The sequence below is a fragment of the Lepeophtheirus salmonis genome, chromosome 8 (genome assembly GCF_016086655.4).
Source record: "Lepeophtheirus salmonis chromosome 8, UVic_Lsal_1.4, whole genome shotgun sequence".
NCBI classification, from domain to species: domain Eukaryota; kingdom Metazoa; phylum Arthropoda; class Copepoda; order Siphonostomatoida; family Caligidae; genus Lepeophtheirus; species Lepeophtheirus salmonis.
In genome coordinates this window covers 20,568,727-20,585,777 of record NC_052138.2, presented here as the reverse complement: position 1 = coordinate 20,585,777, position 17,051 = coordinate 20,568,727, and the positions used below count along the sequence as shown (strand labels likewise).

Sequence of the window (17,051 nt, the reverse complement as noted above, 5' to 3'; positions counted from 1 at the left end):
TTTCTTGCGTAGTTATAATTGTAAGTCCTTGAGTAATTCTAACAAATGTCCTTGTTTATTTCCTTCTCCCCCTCTTCCCTCGTGATAGCTGATCTAATGAAACGTCATGACAGCTAAGCTGCTCTCCTCCAAAACATTCATCAAATTGTCAGGGTTATCATTTTGATTTTCGGTTCATTTTTTAAACATGACCAAAATACGCATGATTTTCACATCACTAATTATGTAGAATACGTTGAAGGAGTTAAAGTTGAACATTATTCATCGTATAAACAAAGCATCATTAGTGGGCTAGAAGAGAAAAACTCTCTGTTTAAAAATACCAAACAACCGATGAGTGATGACCATAGATGTTTTAATAGAGAATTGAATTTGTTTGGTGGAGATTTAAAAGAAGTAACATCACATTTCACACACAATACCTCTATTCAGTGTTGAGACTGAACGTAGTTTTTCTGCTACAGGAAATTTTCCAACCAAGTTTCACTCAGATTGCTTCCTAGTATATTTGATATTGTATATTACATGAGAAGTTATTATGTAAATAACAGCTTTAAAAAGTAGATCAGTAATATTCAGTGGTGGAGAATTGTACTTGATGCTTGCAACTCGACTTAAACTTGAGCCCCTAGTTTGAAAACTCGAAACCTAACTTGTGCTTGATAGCTGGTTTATACCAGAGAAATTACTGAAAAGGCTTAATACTCCCAACCCTTTACTATAATAATGGACTTGATATGAACTCCAAAGAAATCTGAGGACTTGATACAAACATTCCTTACTCTAAATTAAGTTTGTTTTTGGAAATGTAAACTTCTAGTCTCGAAATCGTGGATGACCTGTTAAACTTTGAAAAGTCGAGAAATGTATCAAGCTTATTCATGATCTAAGGATTGGGTTTGTAGCTATTTCCTCAATGCGTCGAAGGATCTTCATAAACTCATGATTTATCTCATTGATTTGAATCTTCTTGCTTATTCGTTTATCAAGTGTCTTTGAGTCTATTAATTAGTATCCATCTTATAGCTTGAAATTGTAGGTATAAAGGCACAATCAATTTCACTTAAATTATTGGGGTATGAATCATGTCATAATAATAGATATTTAGTTGCAATTCAAAAGAATGAATCAAGGATCTATTATCAATAAGATATTAAACAATTTCAATTTGTGATGTTTACTCAAATCTTTCTAAGAAATTGAATTTGATTAACATCTTTGTGATCAAAACGACAATAAAAATTATGTACAATATATATACATACATTCATATTAATATATGGGACAGTGTTTATATATATCTTTAAAGAGATTAAAAAACGGAAGACAATCTTTTTATAGACATTTCTTCCATTTCAAAGTCAGTCACATACTATAATGTACATATATTGTGTGAATGACTCATTTAAACGTGTTCCTTCTCTCTTTAAGGTTCTTCCTTTGTAGAGGTGTCAAATAAAAAAAATATCTTCCTAATATGATGATAACATTATTCTTTTAAAATGATGAATAATATTTTTTTAATATGTAATACTGTAAAAAAATTCCATGTCAAGAGTATTTTTCCAATTATTGAGCCAAATGAAAGTGATTTCATAGATATCCCATTTTTATTTTATGCATATTATAGGTTGGGAAAAGGTTAAAGCTCTGACAAAAAATTAGCTAAATCAAACATGCAGCTTGGCTGGGGCACCATCTTTAATATTTCCCAGTAATGTTTTAATAGTTTTTTTTTTTGAAAAATATTATTTTAAAAAAATAATAAAAGTTGAATTAAAGCACTTGCTCTTGTTAGTATTTTGAAGTAAACATTTTTGAAGTTAGTTGACTCGGAGTGGAGTTATGTCCGAGTAAAGTTCAAGGATTCTTCAAAAGGTCTAAATTTGAGGGACTCCCAAACGGAGGTTCGTGCTCGCATAAGTCTAAAATTTCAGATTTGATGTCTTCTTGTTAAGATAAATACACTCACCAAAAATTATTACAATCGGTGAGAATCGTGTCGAGAGAGAACCCCGAAACTCGACGCTAATTCGATAAGTTGTAAATGTGTAAAATTACCATGGTAACTCTGCCAATTTGCCATGACGTTTCATTAAAATATGAGTGAGTAGCTGTGAAGGAAATACAGACAAGTCTCACTCCATATCAAGCATGGACAGACAGGATTACTCCTTTTTGTTACTCAATTCTACTCTTAGCCCAATTCTTCAGCAAATCCTCAGCGTTACTCTGCGTATTCAGGAGCACACACAATCGTGGTTACAAAATATTCAGTGAGGAAAATCGGTGTCTTTTTTGGCTGGCCCGTTTTTTTTGGAATTAGTAATCTGATGAATGAATTTTCTTTTCCTTAGTAGTTGTCATTATTATTTAATTCCTGAGTAGTAAACATTAGGTTGCCAATTAAATCACTTTTTGTGAAAAAGTAAACAAAAGCTAATAAATAGATTAAATTACATTCATAACCTGATTGAACATTCGTGTGTGCTCATAAAAGACGGAGCGTAACCCTGAGGTTATGTAGCGGATTTATAATTCTAAGTCCTTGTTGGTCTCAAAGTAGAATTGGGGATCGAAATCGAATTAATTCTAGCACATGTCCTTGTTTATATCATTTTCTCCATCCTCCTTTGTCACAACTGATTGTAGCTGATCCAATGAAATGTCATAAGCATTATTTTTTCTCTCCTCAAAAACATTTTTCAAATTGTTAGGGCTACCTTGTTGATTTTTGGTTTCTTTTTTTTTAAGATACCCATTCAAAACTGGATTTTCATCACTGCTTATAGCTTTGTGTAAAGCCAATTCAGATCAAGCCATGTCACCGTCAGATAATTACACATAATATCAAAACAAGTTCCTTATTTACGAAATTTAAGGGATTCTTTTAAATAAAGCAAATGCTGTTGCTTTTTCCTTATTTGTAAATGATTAACTTGAGGAAGAACGTGTACCTAATTAAATTGAGGGCACAGTTGTTGTGTTTTAAAGTAATTTACTTCTTCATTCATTCAACTACTTGATTACTTCACTCTAACACATTTAATAATGATACCCTAATTTGGGTTACAAAATAAACGACAAGAGAGACTGAGGCTCTATCGAAACGCCCACGTCTTGTTACGCAAGATTATATATGTACATGTTTCATAACGAGTATGTATCTAAATACTTAATAATAGTGGGATTTGGTATGAAAATCCAAGACCGGTTTGAGATCGTTATGATTTTTAGTGACTCGAACTAATTCCGTCGTTTAAAGCCTGGATTTGACTTACAAAAAAAAATTGAAAACAGGAAGTAAATGATAAATTAAGAGCTTACATAGGGAGATGGTCCTAGAATAAGGTAATTGCAATATACAATCAAGATATTTTAATCAATGGGGTAGATAAACACCCCATGGAAGTAATAAAAGATAAACAACCAATCCTAAAGTATTATTGATTCAATAGTACTTTATTCTTCATAGCGTAGGTCTACTCACAATAAAACTTGGATTGTATTTTGTTGTTAGTGGACAAATTTTTTTCTTCCTTTCCCCCATATCATTGTTCTGACGGTTGATTGTTATAAAAAAAAGGGCTTTTAAAACAGTCGACCTGGATCCGTCTCATTTTAAATTTGTTCTAGACCGATTCTATAGATGAATTGATGATGACGTCAATTGCGTTTCAAAATTATAAACATCAGAAGAATAACTTCATATGAAGTTCAATGTTTTACATAAATCATATTTGTATAACTCATAAATTAGAAATGGGGAGAAAATGGGTCCATAGATTGAGACCGAACCAAATCGGTCTATATATTGAAACCGAAAAAATCGATTCAAGATTTGAAAACGATTAAATTTCGATATACGGTCTGGTCTGGATTTAAATATCAGTGAAAAATCAGTCTAGAAAAAATCACTTAAGTTGGAACAAGGAAAAAAATCGGTCTTGGCCCGAGTCACAACACCTGTATTTAAATTAGGGATTGCCTCCTGGGATCTCAAAAAACTCAGGATACCTTTGTTTTTTTTTTATTGGTAAAAATTCCCGAGAATTGATTTTATCCCGGGAAATCCTGATTATTAAAAAATGAATTAGCTTGACGTGTATGTAATATATAAAACTCACATTTAAAATGACACAAATACTTTACATGTCAAGTCATGAATCATGATTAAGGTCTCTATGCAAATCTACGTGAGAAATTAAAGGGGAAAAAATGCGAATTTCTTACTGATGACAAATTAATATTGAAAACGGATTGTCCCATCAAAAAAAGTGCGAAAGCCATGTTTTTTAACAAAAAAAAAATAATACAAATCTAATTTGAGAGTTGTTGTTATATGTGAGATAAACATTTATTTAAAAAAAAAATCAGCAAGAATTGACAGAAACAGAATTAAAAAAAATTATTTCTAACAAAATACTCTGAAATCTCGATTTTCACCGATATATATTTATTCGAAAGTTGTCTGAAAAGTTTCCGAATTAACAGATATAAAGACATTTTGGTCTGAATTTATATTAACATAGTCTCTTTGTAACTCTACACACTTCGCCCAGTGAGGCTCCCATCCCTGTAACCCCTCCAAATTGTACTTGCCGTTTTCTTTCTGCAAAATAATTGTACACGAGACACTTTTTATTACAAAAGCACTCATACCAAGTCACTCAAACGACTGTTACATAATAACTACGCGTCCAAAACGGCCGAAACTTTGCTGAGTAACTCTGAACGGATGCTAGTTAGAGGTGACTTACTTTTATTTACGAGTGCTGCCATCTTCACGTTGAGGTTGGTAACTTTTCAGATCACCTTTGTATAATATAAGAACCATTTTTGTTTTTAAATATAGACATTAGACAAGGATTCTAAATTTTTTTAATCAGAAAATTGGGAAGGGTGTTTGGTTTTTGTATTTTAAAAAAGATGCAAAAACTTTTGTTTAAATTTCAAATATTATGTTTTTGGGAAATAAATTTCAAAGATAGTTTTTGAAAGAATTTCAGATTTTAAATTTTTCGAAAAAATTTCAAAAATTCACGTCTATTCGAAAAAAATTTTTGAGAAAAAAGTTTTGAGTTATTCACTAAAAATGTAATTTTATAAGGGAAAAATTTAAACCCCTGCAAACGCCCCTAATCCCGACAAACTAACATGCACGTTTTGTTACTTTGATTTAAAGCTTTACTACATTCATTACAAAAATTAAAATAAATGATGTGTTGAAAGAAAACGATGTCGTTATTTTATACAAAACTGATTTATCCATATCTTTTATTCACTTATAAGTTACATATACAGGGGCGTTTTTTTTCAATTTTTCAATTTTTTTTCCAAAAAATTTAATTGCCTGTAACTATAGATTTTAGAACTTTTTTCCAAAAACTTTTTTCTGAAATTTTTTATTTTTTGTGAACAGCTTTAGATTTTAGAACTTTTTTTTTCATTTTTTTGTGAACAACTTTAGATTTTTGAAATTTTTCATATTTTTTTCCAAAAAATTATAATTTTAGGTTTTTTTTTTTTAAAAAAAAAAAAAAATTCCAAAAACCAAGGTGTCTCCAAAATGTAGTCCTACGGACTTCCCTGATATATATTTTAAGTTCAAAATGAATAAATAATGATTGAGATTATATGATATGATATGTAGAGAATCATGATATATATATATATAGTTATGTCGTTACTATTCAAAGAAAATAAAAGATTATGATTAACAACATACTATGAAGTCAAAATAGATAGATGACTCAAAGTTCACTGATTATACGTAAACATGAGTCTTAGATAAATATAATTTCCTCCATGAATCCAAGTCTTTTATCATGATGATAGTATAGTTTCATTCCTGAATGATTTGAATAATTAAATATGACAGGGAGAGAGATTATTATTTTAGCGTATTTGAATGAGGAATTCAACCATGTAGGTATTTCGATTATTTATTCATCTTTTGATTTGCTCTTTCTATCTCTAGTCTTTCTCGCAAATACTTAGTAAATGAAGGAGTATTTTTGATGTAAACCTTTATTGTATCTCGCAACTTTTCTTCCAAAAAGAAACAAAATGAAGAACAAAATCAGTTGAAAACTAGAATGGGCACTCGGTAGAGCGTTAGCTACCCCCTACAGCCATTTTCCCTATATAATATATTATTATTCATTTAGTGATCAAAATCGTGTTTATTTTTTTAGTTTGTCCATTTCTTTTAGTTGGCAAACTGAAGAAGGAATTTTCTTATACTAACTGTTGTTGCTACTATTTAATTATTAAGGAGTTAACTTTATTTTCTTCTAGGTACAACATATCATTGATCTACAGGGTGAGGACTCAAAAAATCAAAATCTTCTTCGAGGCCGTTTAGCCTCAGTTCTAAAAGAATGCCAATTTTGTATTTGGCGAAAAAATGACAAAAAGCTACAATTTGATGTTTGTTTTGTTTTTGTGCGATCTAAAATATCCGAGCAACGAGTCAATCTACCTCAAGAACATCTTCACAGCAGACGCTGTTCTGAGCAGGAAAAATGATAGCTTCTTGGCTGAACCTTCAGGACCAAAAATCCAGCTCAGGTCATAATAGTCCTCGGCGTCCAACGGTAGCAACATACCTCCCTACTTCTTCCTGGCCAACCTGAAAGTCAATACGGACGTCTACTAAAATTTCCTCAAGGACCAGTAGGTAATAGTAGGTAATTATTTACAACTTAACACGAGCTAATTCGAATTTAACTAATTAACGTTCAGAATACTTATAAGGTACTTACTTCGTCCTCACCCGACGTGAACCCCCCTGAACTTTGCTGTTTGGAGCGTCTTGGAGGCCAAGACGAACAAGTATTCTAGAAACCAAATATCGATGCCATGAAGGCCGTGATCATGGAGGAGTTAAGACAACTTGTCCTCAATTTCATCAAGGCCAGCTGTGCTTCTCTTCGTATTGAAGCCATCATTTCGAATGAAGGGAGACATATTGAATAAAAAGTGTAGAAAATCGTTTAATTACTAACTTTTGCCTCAAAACTTTGCAATAAAAATTGCACAAAATAAATATATGTAGAAGTCAATACGACTTTTAAAACTTTGGATTCCTCAGCTTATAATTTAGAGTCGTTGTTTAACATCAAATCTGAATTAATTATAGCTCTCTAGTGTTATTATCCGTGGAGTTATTTTCAAATTTCAAATTATGAAAAGAAATTGAAAAAATCGTGTTTTGTACATTAAAAATTGAAGTAATTGAATGATTCGCACCGAAAAAAAGTAAAGATTTAAATTACAATTAGTTTAATTGTATAAAATATTATGTTGAGGTAATTTTTGGCAATTCATTTTCGACGGGGAATGTACGTTCCTCATTACTCCAACGTATGATAGCAATTAATTGTATTTCCAAGAAAATTTTATAATCTTGCCTCTGGAATGAATCCATGTTAACCCCGCTACTACTTCTACAGTCAGATTGTCACGCATTACACAATGGAGGTTAGGTTGCTACACCCTGTATCACTATTTTCTTTTGTCGTGAAGTTGTATTCTATACAGCTGCTTAGTCTATTTTCATCATAAAAGTCATTTCATTAAGTTGCTTAAGTACTTTTTTGGAAAAATTCTCAATATATAAAATAAATATATCCACTTCGGGCTCCTTAGAGGTATAAAGTAATTTTTGATGTCATTGAAAACGTTCAATAAGTATGTACTTACAAATAAAAATGACTCATTTGATATAAAGTCACCTGATTCTATATAATATCTTTTTTCAATCTTACATTTGTACAAAGGTATTTATATACATATGGCACCTGGGTAATTTATGGTCTATTTAGGATTCAAAATCCCACACATGTTAAATCCATATTTTAATATTTCTTTGAAATTCATATGTCCATTCATTCCATTTCCACGAGTCCATTTATAGAAATTCCATGAATAAAATAAATTTCTTATTTCTGTACAAACCCCCCCTCGCTGTTTCACTCTTTGAGATGTAAGAATAGTAAGGATAAAATATTCAAAATCAAGAAGGAGGCCGTGGGCGGAAGAATTCTCATAAGGGATAAGTTCATAATGGTTCCACTGAAATTGAATCATCATCAACTTACTTTTTTCTTAATTGAACCAGATTTGAGTTGTCTTTTACTTTTATTGACCACCCTTACTCCTTATTCCCAAAGACAAAAGATGCCATGTACAGTGATGCTAATCGAGAGCATTTTGGGCATGTTAAAAAACAACAACTAAAAATAAACATGGTAACCCTGAAAATTTGATGAGTGCTTTGGAAGAGAGCCGCTTAGCTGTTATGACGTTTCATTTGATCATCTACAAGCAGCTGGGACGAGGAGGAGAAGGACATGGACTAGAGTTACTACGATGTCGATCCTCAATTATCCCCGAGTTTAACAAGGCTTACAATTATAACCCTACAAGAAATCCTGAGAGCTATTTTACGTCTTTTAAGTTCAAATGTTCTATCCGGTTTCTTATATATCAATGATAGCTCGTATGAAGTTGAAAAGGAAGTTTACTCCTCAGGTATTAAATAGTAATAAGAACAGCTTAGAAAAGGAAAATTTACTCCCAAATTTCCCAACTCCAAAAAACAAACGTTCAAGCTTTAAAAAAAAGACCCAATTTTGATCAAGAATAGTGTATATTCAATATTTCATTATAGGTAACCAATTAGAAAATATATTTAATTGGCTTATATTATTATCCTCAGTGTTACTTTGTGGGTTTATATCGTACATAAAAAACATCCAGGAATTATGATCAGGCATGGAGATCAAGTGGAAAATAAGGATCTGAACAGGAAGAAATGAACGATCAAGGGGGGAAAAATCTTTAAACGGTGTTAATTTCTTCACTCTTTTTTTAAATATTCTCCATGGACCAAGCTAAAACAAATGACCAAACCATGTATTCAATGTTATCCAAATGTACTTGGGTACCTATATTCTTTTTCATCGGCTATGAACTCTGAGGGTATCCTGAATCACTCCATAACTACAAAATTATGCACCTCCATAATTCACAAGATTAGTTCTACAAAAGGAAGAAAATACACATCAAAAGAGATATCTCGGAAGGTAAGAAGTTTTTTCTATGCCAATTAAATTTTGGGAAAATCTGATCACTTGGTCGAACTAAATACAATATATCCAATGCATTTGCATTACACAAAACTTGTCGTTTTGTGTAAGAAAAAATGTACGAATGATCAAAAAAATGTGTGAACAAGTCCAGGTCTGATCATAATAGATAAAATAGGGGGTTGGCGCAGATTTCCCATAACCCCAATCCCCTCCTCCGATTTGTTATTACATTTTTGAAATTATGTATATATATTACCTAGTTTAAAAATCTTATCTGACATGATAAGATGGAATGTTACTAATGGTGAAATTCCGTCTTTATGGTTTCTCAACCAATGTCTCATGTGCTGCAAAGGAAAGAAAACACACTCATGTATGACATTTTTGTTTACATTTTTATTCGATATGTTTTTTTTTTAAATATTTTAACCAAATATGGAGATATCCATTTTATATTATTGCTAACTAGATAATTATTACATTTGAGGCAGTGATTTAATTTTAATTATTTTTTTTATAAAAAAAGAAGGAACAATTGATTCCAAATCTTGTATTTTGATTGAAAATGAAACGTAGCAGTAAATATCCATTAGATTAATGGACTGTTATTACATACAATGTCAATTAACAATTCCATTAAGTCTCCCACACAATGATAAACACACTGTTTGTCAACAAAAAATCCATTAAATGAGTCAATTTTGAGTGAATTAAGTATTTGGTATAATCTAATCTTTTCATTGGTCAGGAAAATAATTAAAATATGAGTAAATAATAACAATATTTTATTTTTAATGTCCTAAAAGTCTTTCCTCATCTCCTTTGCAATAAATTAAGGAATCATTTACTTACTTGTAAAAGTAATTATCTAAGAAAGAGTTAAAAAAAATATGGTATATAGTGGGCGTTTTGAGGTATTTAAAAGTCAATGAGTATTGTTGTAAGGACCGCAATTGAGTATTTTTTCTTGAGTATGATCAAATATTTTTCAACAGCGCATTGTTTCCAATAGTTTTATAACTATTTAACTTGGAAATTTAACCAGCTATTATCACTTATAAAAATATATATGAAATTCCGGATAGTTTTTGAATAAATTGAGTGTCCGTTCTCATCCGATTCTCCCCATTATTTATATAAAGAAATAAACAGTCTGTCAGTTTTTGCTCCAGACCACTTTAATATTTGGTATTGTAGTATGTATTTAGTATTTCCTTAGAGTTATTACATTAATAAATTTAAACAAAATAATATATTTCTTTATGTGCATTGTTTATCCTGTGAGTGCCATGGGAAGAGGGAAAGTTTATGAGGTATTACATACTTTATCATAGTTTGAGCGGTTTATTGATGACAGTAGGTTTTTTTATATATACAGATTTATAATATACTTTAACAAAACTTTAAAGCTTGACTTACACACATCAAACCATTTGAGCAGAAACTGTTGCAAGCTTCATTTTGTCCAATACATACTCATGATGATATTGTTAAAATTAAATAATATCTACATTAGTATGTCAGAGTTCATTAACCTTAAAAAACCTTGCAAATATATATAGAAATGCAAAAAATAAAAACCTTGGCTCTATTTTTCATCCTTTCTTTTGCATTAACGTTCTCTCTCCCTGATGGAGAAATTAGTATTCTAATTTCAAGATTCAGAAGAGCATTTCATGATTCCAAAATGCAATTTCTTTGTTTTAAGGGAGTACATTGATGCCACATTAAGAGTTATGAAATATTCATCCTTCTCTAAATAAGCTTTTGTATGTGATACTATTCGGCACGAAAAAACATTCACAAAATATAATATCTATTGTTAACGCTAATATCTTGTAACTACTTAATCCACATAATTTTCCTCTGCCTTCACAAATCTTCTTTCCATTTTGGTCAGTTTCTCCTGATGGAGTTTACAAGAGAGACATATCCTGTTATGATGTTTAAGATATCCTTTCGCAAAATAGTCCATAGGATTAAGATCTAGACTACTCGGTGGCCCTATCTCCTTCCAACCATGCTGTTTCGGTTATTTTCATTAATCCTCGTGGATTGGTTGTGCCTCCAAAGTCTTTCTCAGCCTATATACTCTAACTTCTTAAGGCTACTGATAATATGAGTTCAAATACTCCTTTGTTGGATATTTTGCGCTGAATTCCTTGGTTACTAAAATCATGATCACAGTATAGATATTACTGCTCTAGGACTTGAATTTCCTCAAGCTCAAGTACAGATACCCGTGCCATCGAGGCAAACTTAATTTTTATATATAGTAACAATACACCCCAATGTTTTATAAACATATTTAAGTCAATAATAGGTTTTATATTCAAATTTTGATGGTTGAGTTAAGCAAAGAATTTTAGCTATAGATAAGAATATTTATTTCATTTGAGATACCTAAATTGGCTTTTAAACTACATATTAATCGGATTTTTACCAATTTCTATCCAGCAGATATTGTGTATAATTATATGTTGTACCAATTTTGTCGCCGGACCCTGTATTTACTATGAACATAGACGTAAGAGACGGGAGGCGGACAATTGACGTCCAAAGTTAGGAAAATTATCAATAATCGGGTTATTAATATGGTACATTCGAGTAATATTCGATATTTTCTATACAAAAATGGTAAAAAAATATGTTTAAAAAATTAAGTCACGAATATTAAGGCACAATTAGTTTCCCTCTAAAAAAATCTCCTTTCCTACGTCTAATACTATGTTTGTAATATTTGAAAGATTACTGCCATTTTCTCTACACCATTTGAAGCATATAATCATAGAAGACGGCTTCAAAACCAGTTTACATGTCCTTATAGATGTACTATACATATTATATTTTATGATATGTACTATAAAGAGAGATTGGACTCAAAGGTAAACGAACGATGCTCATACCTGAAATTTATATGTATGAAAAATAGGTAAAGGAAAATACCTTTTTATTTCTTTTACTTGGACTTTTCTCCCTCTTGAGTGTAAAAATGATTTTACAAGAACGTAATATATATTAATGATGGATCTTGGGTTCTAATTTTAGGTACGGGTAGTTTCTGTTCTTTTTGAAAAAAATATTGTTGTAGTCTTCGGTTCTTGGTTCTTTTCTTAGATTCCCCTTTCAAATTGACTCGTGTTAAAGATCGATAAATTGACTAAAACAATACTTGAGGTTGTTTTTATGACTTGCAACTCGCCTTGGAAACTTCACTTCGACTCACGACTCGACACATTTTTTTTTTTTTAGATGCCCTTTGTTTTACCTATAATTAAGAATTTTTATTCGATTTAAGATACTTACATAGACCCCAATGTGTAACTTTTTATTCTTTTTAGTGTTGAGACTCTGTCTAAGACCGATTTTTTTCCAGTTCGTATTTCAATGATTATATCTAGACGGATTTGAAACAATTTCAGACAGTAGACTGAAATTGAATCGTATTTAAATCGTGGACCGACTTTCTCCCCTATTCTGGCTTATGGGTTGTACAAATATGATATATGCAAATTGAATGACGTCATTTTAACGAATTTCAAAATTTTGAAATACACATGACGTCATAGGCAATTCATCTATAGAATCGATCGATTACCCAAAATTTAAAATGAGAACAAATCATCGAAGATTACAAATATAGTCCACACTTTTTTTTTTTTTTTTAAAAACGATTTTATTTCATGGAATGTTGCACATGCATCATGAATTTCTTAGCTTTTTTCAGGATTGTTTGAGTACATAATTTAAAATTGTTCATCATTTAAGGATAATTGCGGGGCCCTCCCACATTCTACATACCTTTATGTAATTATTATCTATCTAATTGAGTCTTTAAAAGGGAAGAAAACAAATAAATTAAAAGATCATTTCCGTGTGTGGGACGCCCCATGTTTTTCCCTTGTTTAACATGTAAACGAAGTGTGATTGGATATATTTAATTATATTGAAGTCATTTCCAACACAAGGAGCACGCTTCCCTTCCATGAGAAGTGGGGGAAAAAATAATTATACTGCAAGTCTAAGGTGAGTCTCAAGTGTTTACTCAAAAGTCCAAGTCCTTATATATTTTCATAGAGTCCAGTCCACGTCCTTCGAAAATAAAATGATACTTAAGTGAGCCCCTTATATCGAGTGAAAAAAATAGTTCAAGTAAAGTCTCAAGTTATTGACTGTGTGATCCAGTCGAGTAATAAGTCTCGATAATTTTCACAATTTTCAAAATAAGGTTAAGCCTTTGTTGGACTTGGAGTAGAATAGAGGATCGATGTCGAAGTAATTCTAGCCTATCATACACTGAGTGGGATTTGTGTTTATATCCCTGCTCTCATGGCTGCTTGCAGCTGATATGATAAATCGTCATGACGATTAAACTGCTCTCCTTCGGAACATTGTTCGAACTGTCATGATTAGCACGTTAATTTTCAGTTTCGTTTATTTTGGCATACCGGTGGGATATATATTATGGATCACTGCCTATTTCAAATACATTCAAAAAAAATTAACGGGGGGCGTACCCAGGGGGTGGCCTGGAGAACCTATGGCCCCCAAATTAAGGAGCTTTTGCTCTTTACATGAAAGTTTAGTATATTTAATTTATCGATTTTTTTTTCCAAAAAAAATTATTTTTCGTGAAATGCTGTGGATTTTGGAAAAAAAATCCAAATACTTTAATTTTTTGTGCATACAATATATAATTCTGCAGACACCCCTGATTAAACAATCATGATGACGTATTACAAGAACCGAAATGGCTTCTTATTATATTGTAGTACACTATAATTATCTTTGATTATTCAAATAAATGATGAACTCCCTTTCATTAGCAGCATTTATATTTTGTAAAATAAACTCAGTCACTTATACAATTAGTTATATTTACATGTCAACCCTGGTCCACATCTTCTACACTCCCATTTCCATTGTTTGTCTATTTATTCAAAAAAAATAAAAATATCTGTTCCGTGTTTATATGTTGTAGTATAGTATCATTTTTAAGTACGCTCATCTTGTAAAATCCTTGATGTAAAAGAACTGTAAAATACTATTGTATATGAATGTATTTTGATAAACAACTTGTTACAATGCACCAAAGGACTTTAATATTGAATATGTATGTATTATTATATCAGAAAAACATCGTGATGTTACTTTTCCTATTCGCATTCCTTATTTGTGGTGTTTTGTATAGGAAGAAAGTTACCTGCATACTCGTACATGCTATAGTATCATGAATGCAATGGCAGGATGTTGAAGTAAGAATGTTTACCATATTTATTCTGATCTTGTAAATCATACAGGGCAGTAATTCTCAATCTTTTCATCACTGTAAACCCCCCAATCGCATGTTTTTATAACTTGCACTATATAAAATATGCTCAATCAAATTTTTTATTTATGTAATCCCTCGAGGAGCCCTTGACGATATATTGCAAAGCATAAGATGGAGTCCCGATTATGAGCCACTGATCTAGGTTAACAGTCTACTACCATCGTTAACTTTCATAATAACATCAATTAAATTGAAATGGTTCGCGCATTTAGAACTCCCTCATTCCTATTTTTGCAGTTCAGAAAGAGAGACAGATATACACCTTCTGTGGGAATTCCCATTTTTAAAACCTGTTTACTCCACTCTTGGAGAGCTGGTAAAGGAACACTTCATTTATCAGAAAGGTATTTGTCCCCCACTAGCTTCCAATGACAAAATATATCATCATGCAGTGATATTTAAAATTCAATACGCCCTGAAGGTATCCAGCTTCAAGCTTCTGATGAATATTTATAGAAACTATATTGAGATTTTGAATACATTAAGCTTAGTTCTTGAATTTTTTATAAATATTTGTGTGTGCTTATATGTTTTTATTAGCCTATTGCAGCATTCTGTAATATGTTTCCAGTATTTCAAAATCTCTTGTTATGAAAAAGAAATCAAATTAAAATTTAATGCAAGTATATTGTACAAGTTTGCCCACACGTCATATTTTTTTTTTTCTATCTCGAAATTGGAGACAACGTAAGTCCCCCCCCCCCATAACTCTACAAATTTTTCCTCAAACACCCCTACTCCTCCCCATAATGAGACCTTCCGTGTATTTCGACGATCCTACAAAGTGCTTTACCTAGTAGTTATTTCTTATTTCTTTATTATTAAAATATTTTGTTAATTGAATTTGAACTTTAAAGTTGCTAAAGGAGATAAATCTATCAATAGAAACAGAAAGTGCCAGTGAATATGCCTCCGCAGCAGTGGCAGTGCCATAGGTTGCCGACCTCTGTTATACAGTCTACTCAGTAATAATCCAAGTATTATTATTATTTTTTTTTTTTTTACGGGGGGGGCTTTTGAATGTTAGTAGAATATTGTTTTGACCTTACTTTTAGAAAAAAAAAAAAATGACAACAGTTAATATTGTTAGTTTCAAATTCTGACCAAATTAAATCCAATTTTGACAAGATACATTTTCTTTTTCAATAGTTTCACAACAAGGTTAGTCAGTACATACCCTATGGAGAGTATTGAAGGTCGGTTTTAGAAAGGAAATTTGCACCGGTCCTAGGCATGATTATATAAAATAGGAACCACATTCCTAGGATAACTTATCATTTGAAAAAATAAACATTAAGAAAAAGTTATCAAGAATAAAAAAGGAGACCAACATTTTATTAAAAAATGAGGAAAAAAAATTAGGCACTTGCTTTAATGTAAAAGTAGGGGTTTTGCACTTTGTACATATTAGGGCTCAGACCCTTCACTACAGGCATATGGGGAGACTAGTTTGGAGTGCATACTCCTGACAAAAATTTTATCGTCGAATTTATAGTATTTAATGTAAAACGTAGTAGATGTTGTCATTTTTTTAATACATTTGTCAAAAAATGAAATTACATAATACTTAATTTTTTGGGTCAAAATATTTAATATTTTTTATAATAATTCGAAATAGATTTGCATAATAAATGTCAAAAGTTGAAATACTGTTAGTTTTTTATATCTATAGGAAAAATAAATAAACATATTGTTCTAGTTTTAAAAAAAATAACAAAGATAATTTTTTTTTTGCAAAATATTAAGCCCAAATATTGTATTTGAAAGAAAAAAAGTAACCTTGCTAACAGATAATAATACCAAAACCATAACATTTTACAAGAATGAGACCAAGGCCTTATTTTAAATAAATTTCAAGCATGGAGTTTGTATTACAATTATCCGCAAATTGAAGCATCAAAATTCTTCATCTCGATTTAAGATCTTGTTACTTTGATACAAATATCGGACAATTTTACAAGAAAATATCTTTGAAATTGACTTTTTTTTAGCAGAAATGATTTAAATGACTTTTTTTTCAAATGATAAAATAAAATTGACAATAATGTACTATTTATTTATTTCAAAATGCGGCAAAAAATATCAAAATTTTGACAGCATATTTTAATTTTTTTGACAAAAAAAAAGAAGAGGAAAACCGCTGTTTTTTTTTCTACAAATTTGAAACACAGTTTGAATCTTTCCCAGATGGTCCAGATCCTACTGAGAGATTATTATTGTCAACTCCAGAGAAAAGGGAGAATCATGCCAACAATTTAGAGAATGCTACTTTGCAGAATTTGACATTTGAAGATGGAGAGGATATTTAATGGACACAATATCCAGGTTTTATGTGGCATTAAGTGGGAGAATTTTGGACCTATCATTTTTGTCAAAATAAACAACGAGATATTGCTATATCCGGGTGTCATTATAAACAGGTTTTACTCTGTAACTTATTATATACTTAACAGCAAATATACAATATTACTTTATTTTTAATTGTTTGGATTAATGATATTTGATAAATATTTTAAAATGCACCATAGACTAACTATAATAGTATTAGAACTCGGTTTGAAAACCCTAGACCAATCTATGAGCTTTATATTTTGTGTTGGACCAAACTAATTTGTTTTGTC

At 30.9% G+C, this 17,051-nt stretch overlaps 1 long non-coding RNA gene across 1 annotated transcript; it reads left to right on the top strand.

Moving 5' to 3' along the window:
* Window positions 1–5,978: 5,978 nt before the first annotated feature.
* On the top strand, window positions 5,979–7,064 carry LOC139906204 (uncharacterized). The gene is made up of 2 exons (XR_011781567.1): window positions 5,979–6,692; window positions 6,748–7,064. It is a non-coding gene; the product is annotated as an uncharacterized lncRNA (long non-coding RNA).
* Window positions 7,065–17,051: the final 9,987 nt, after the last annotated feature.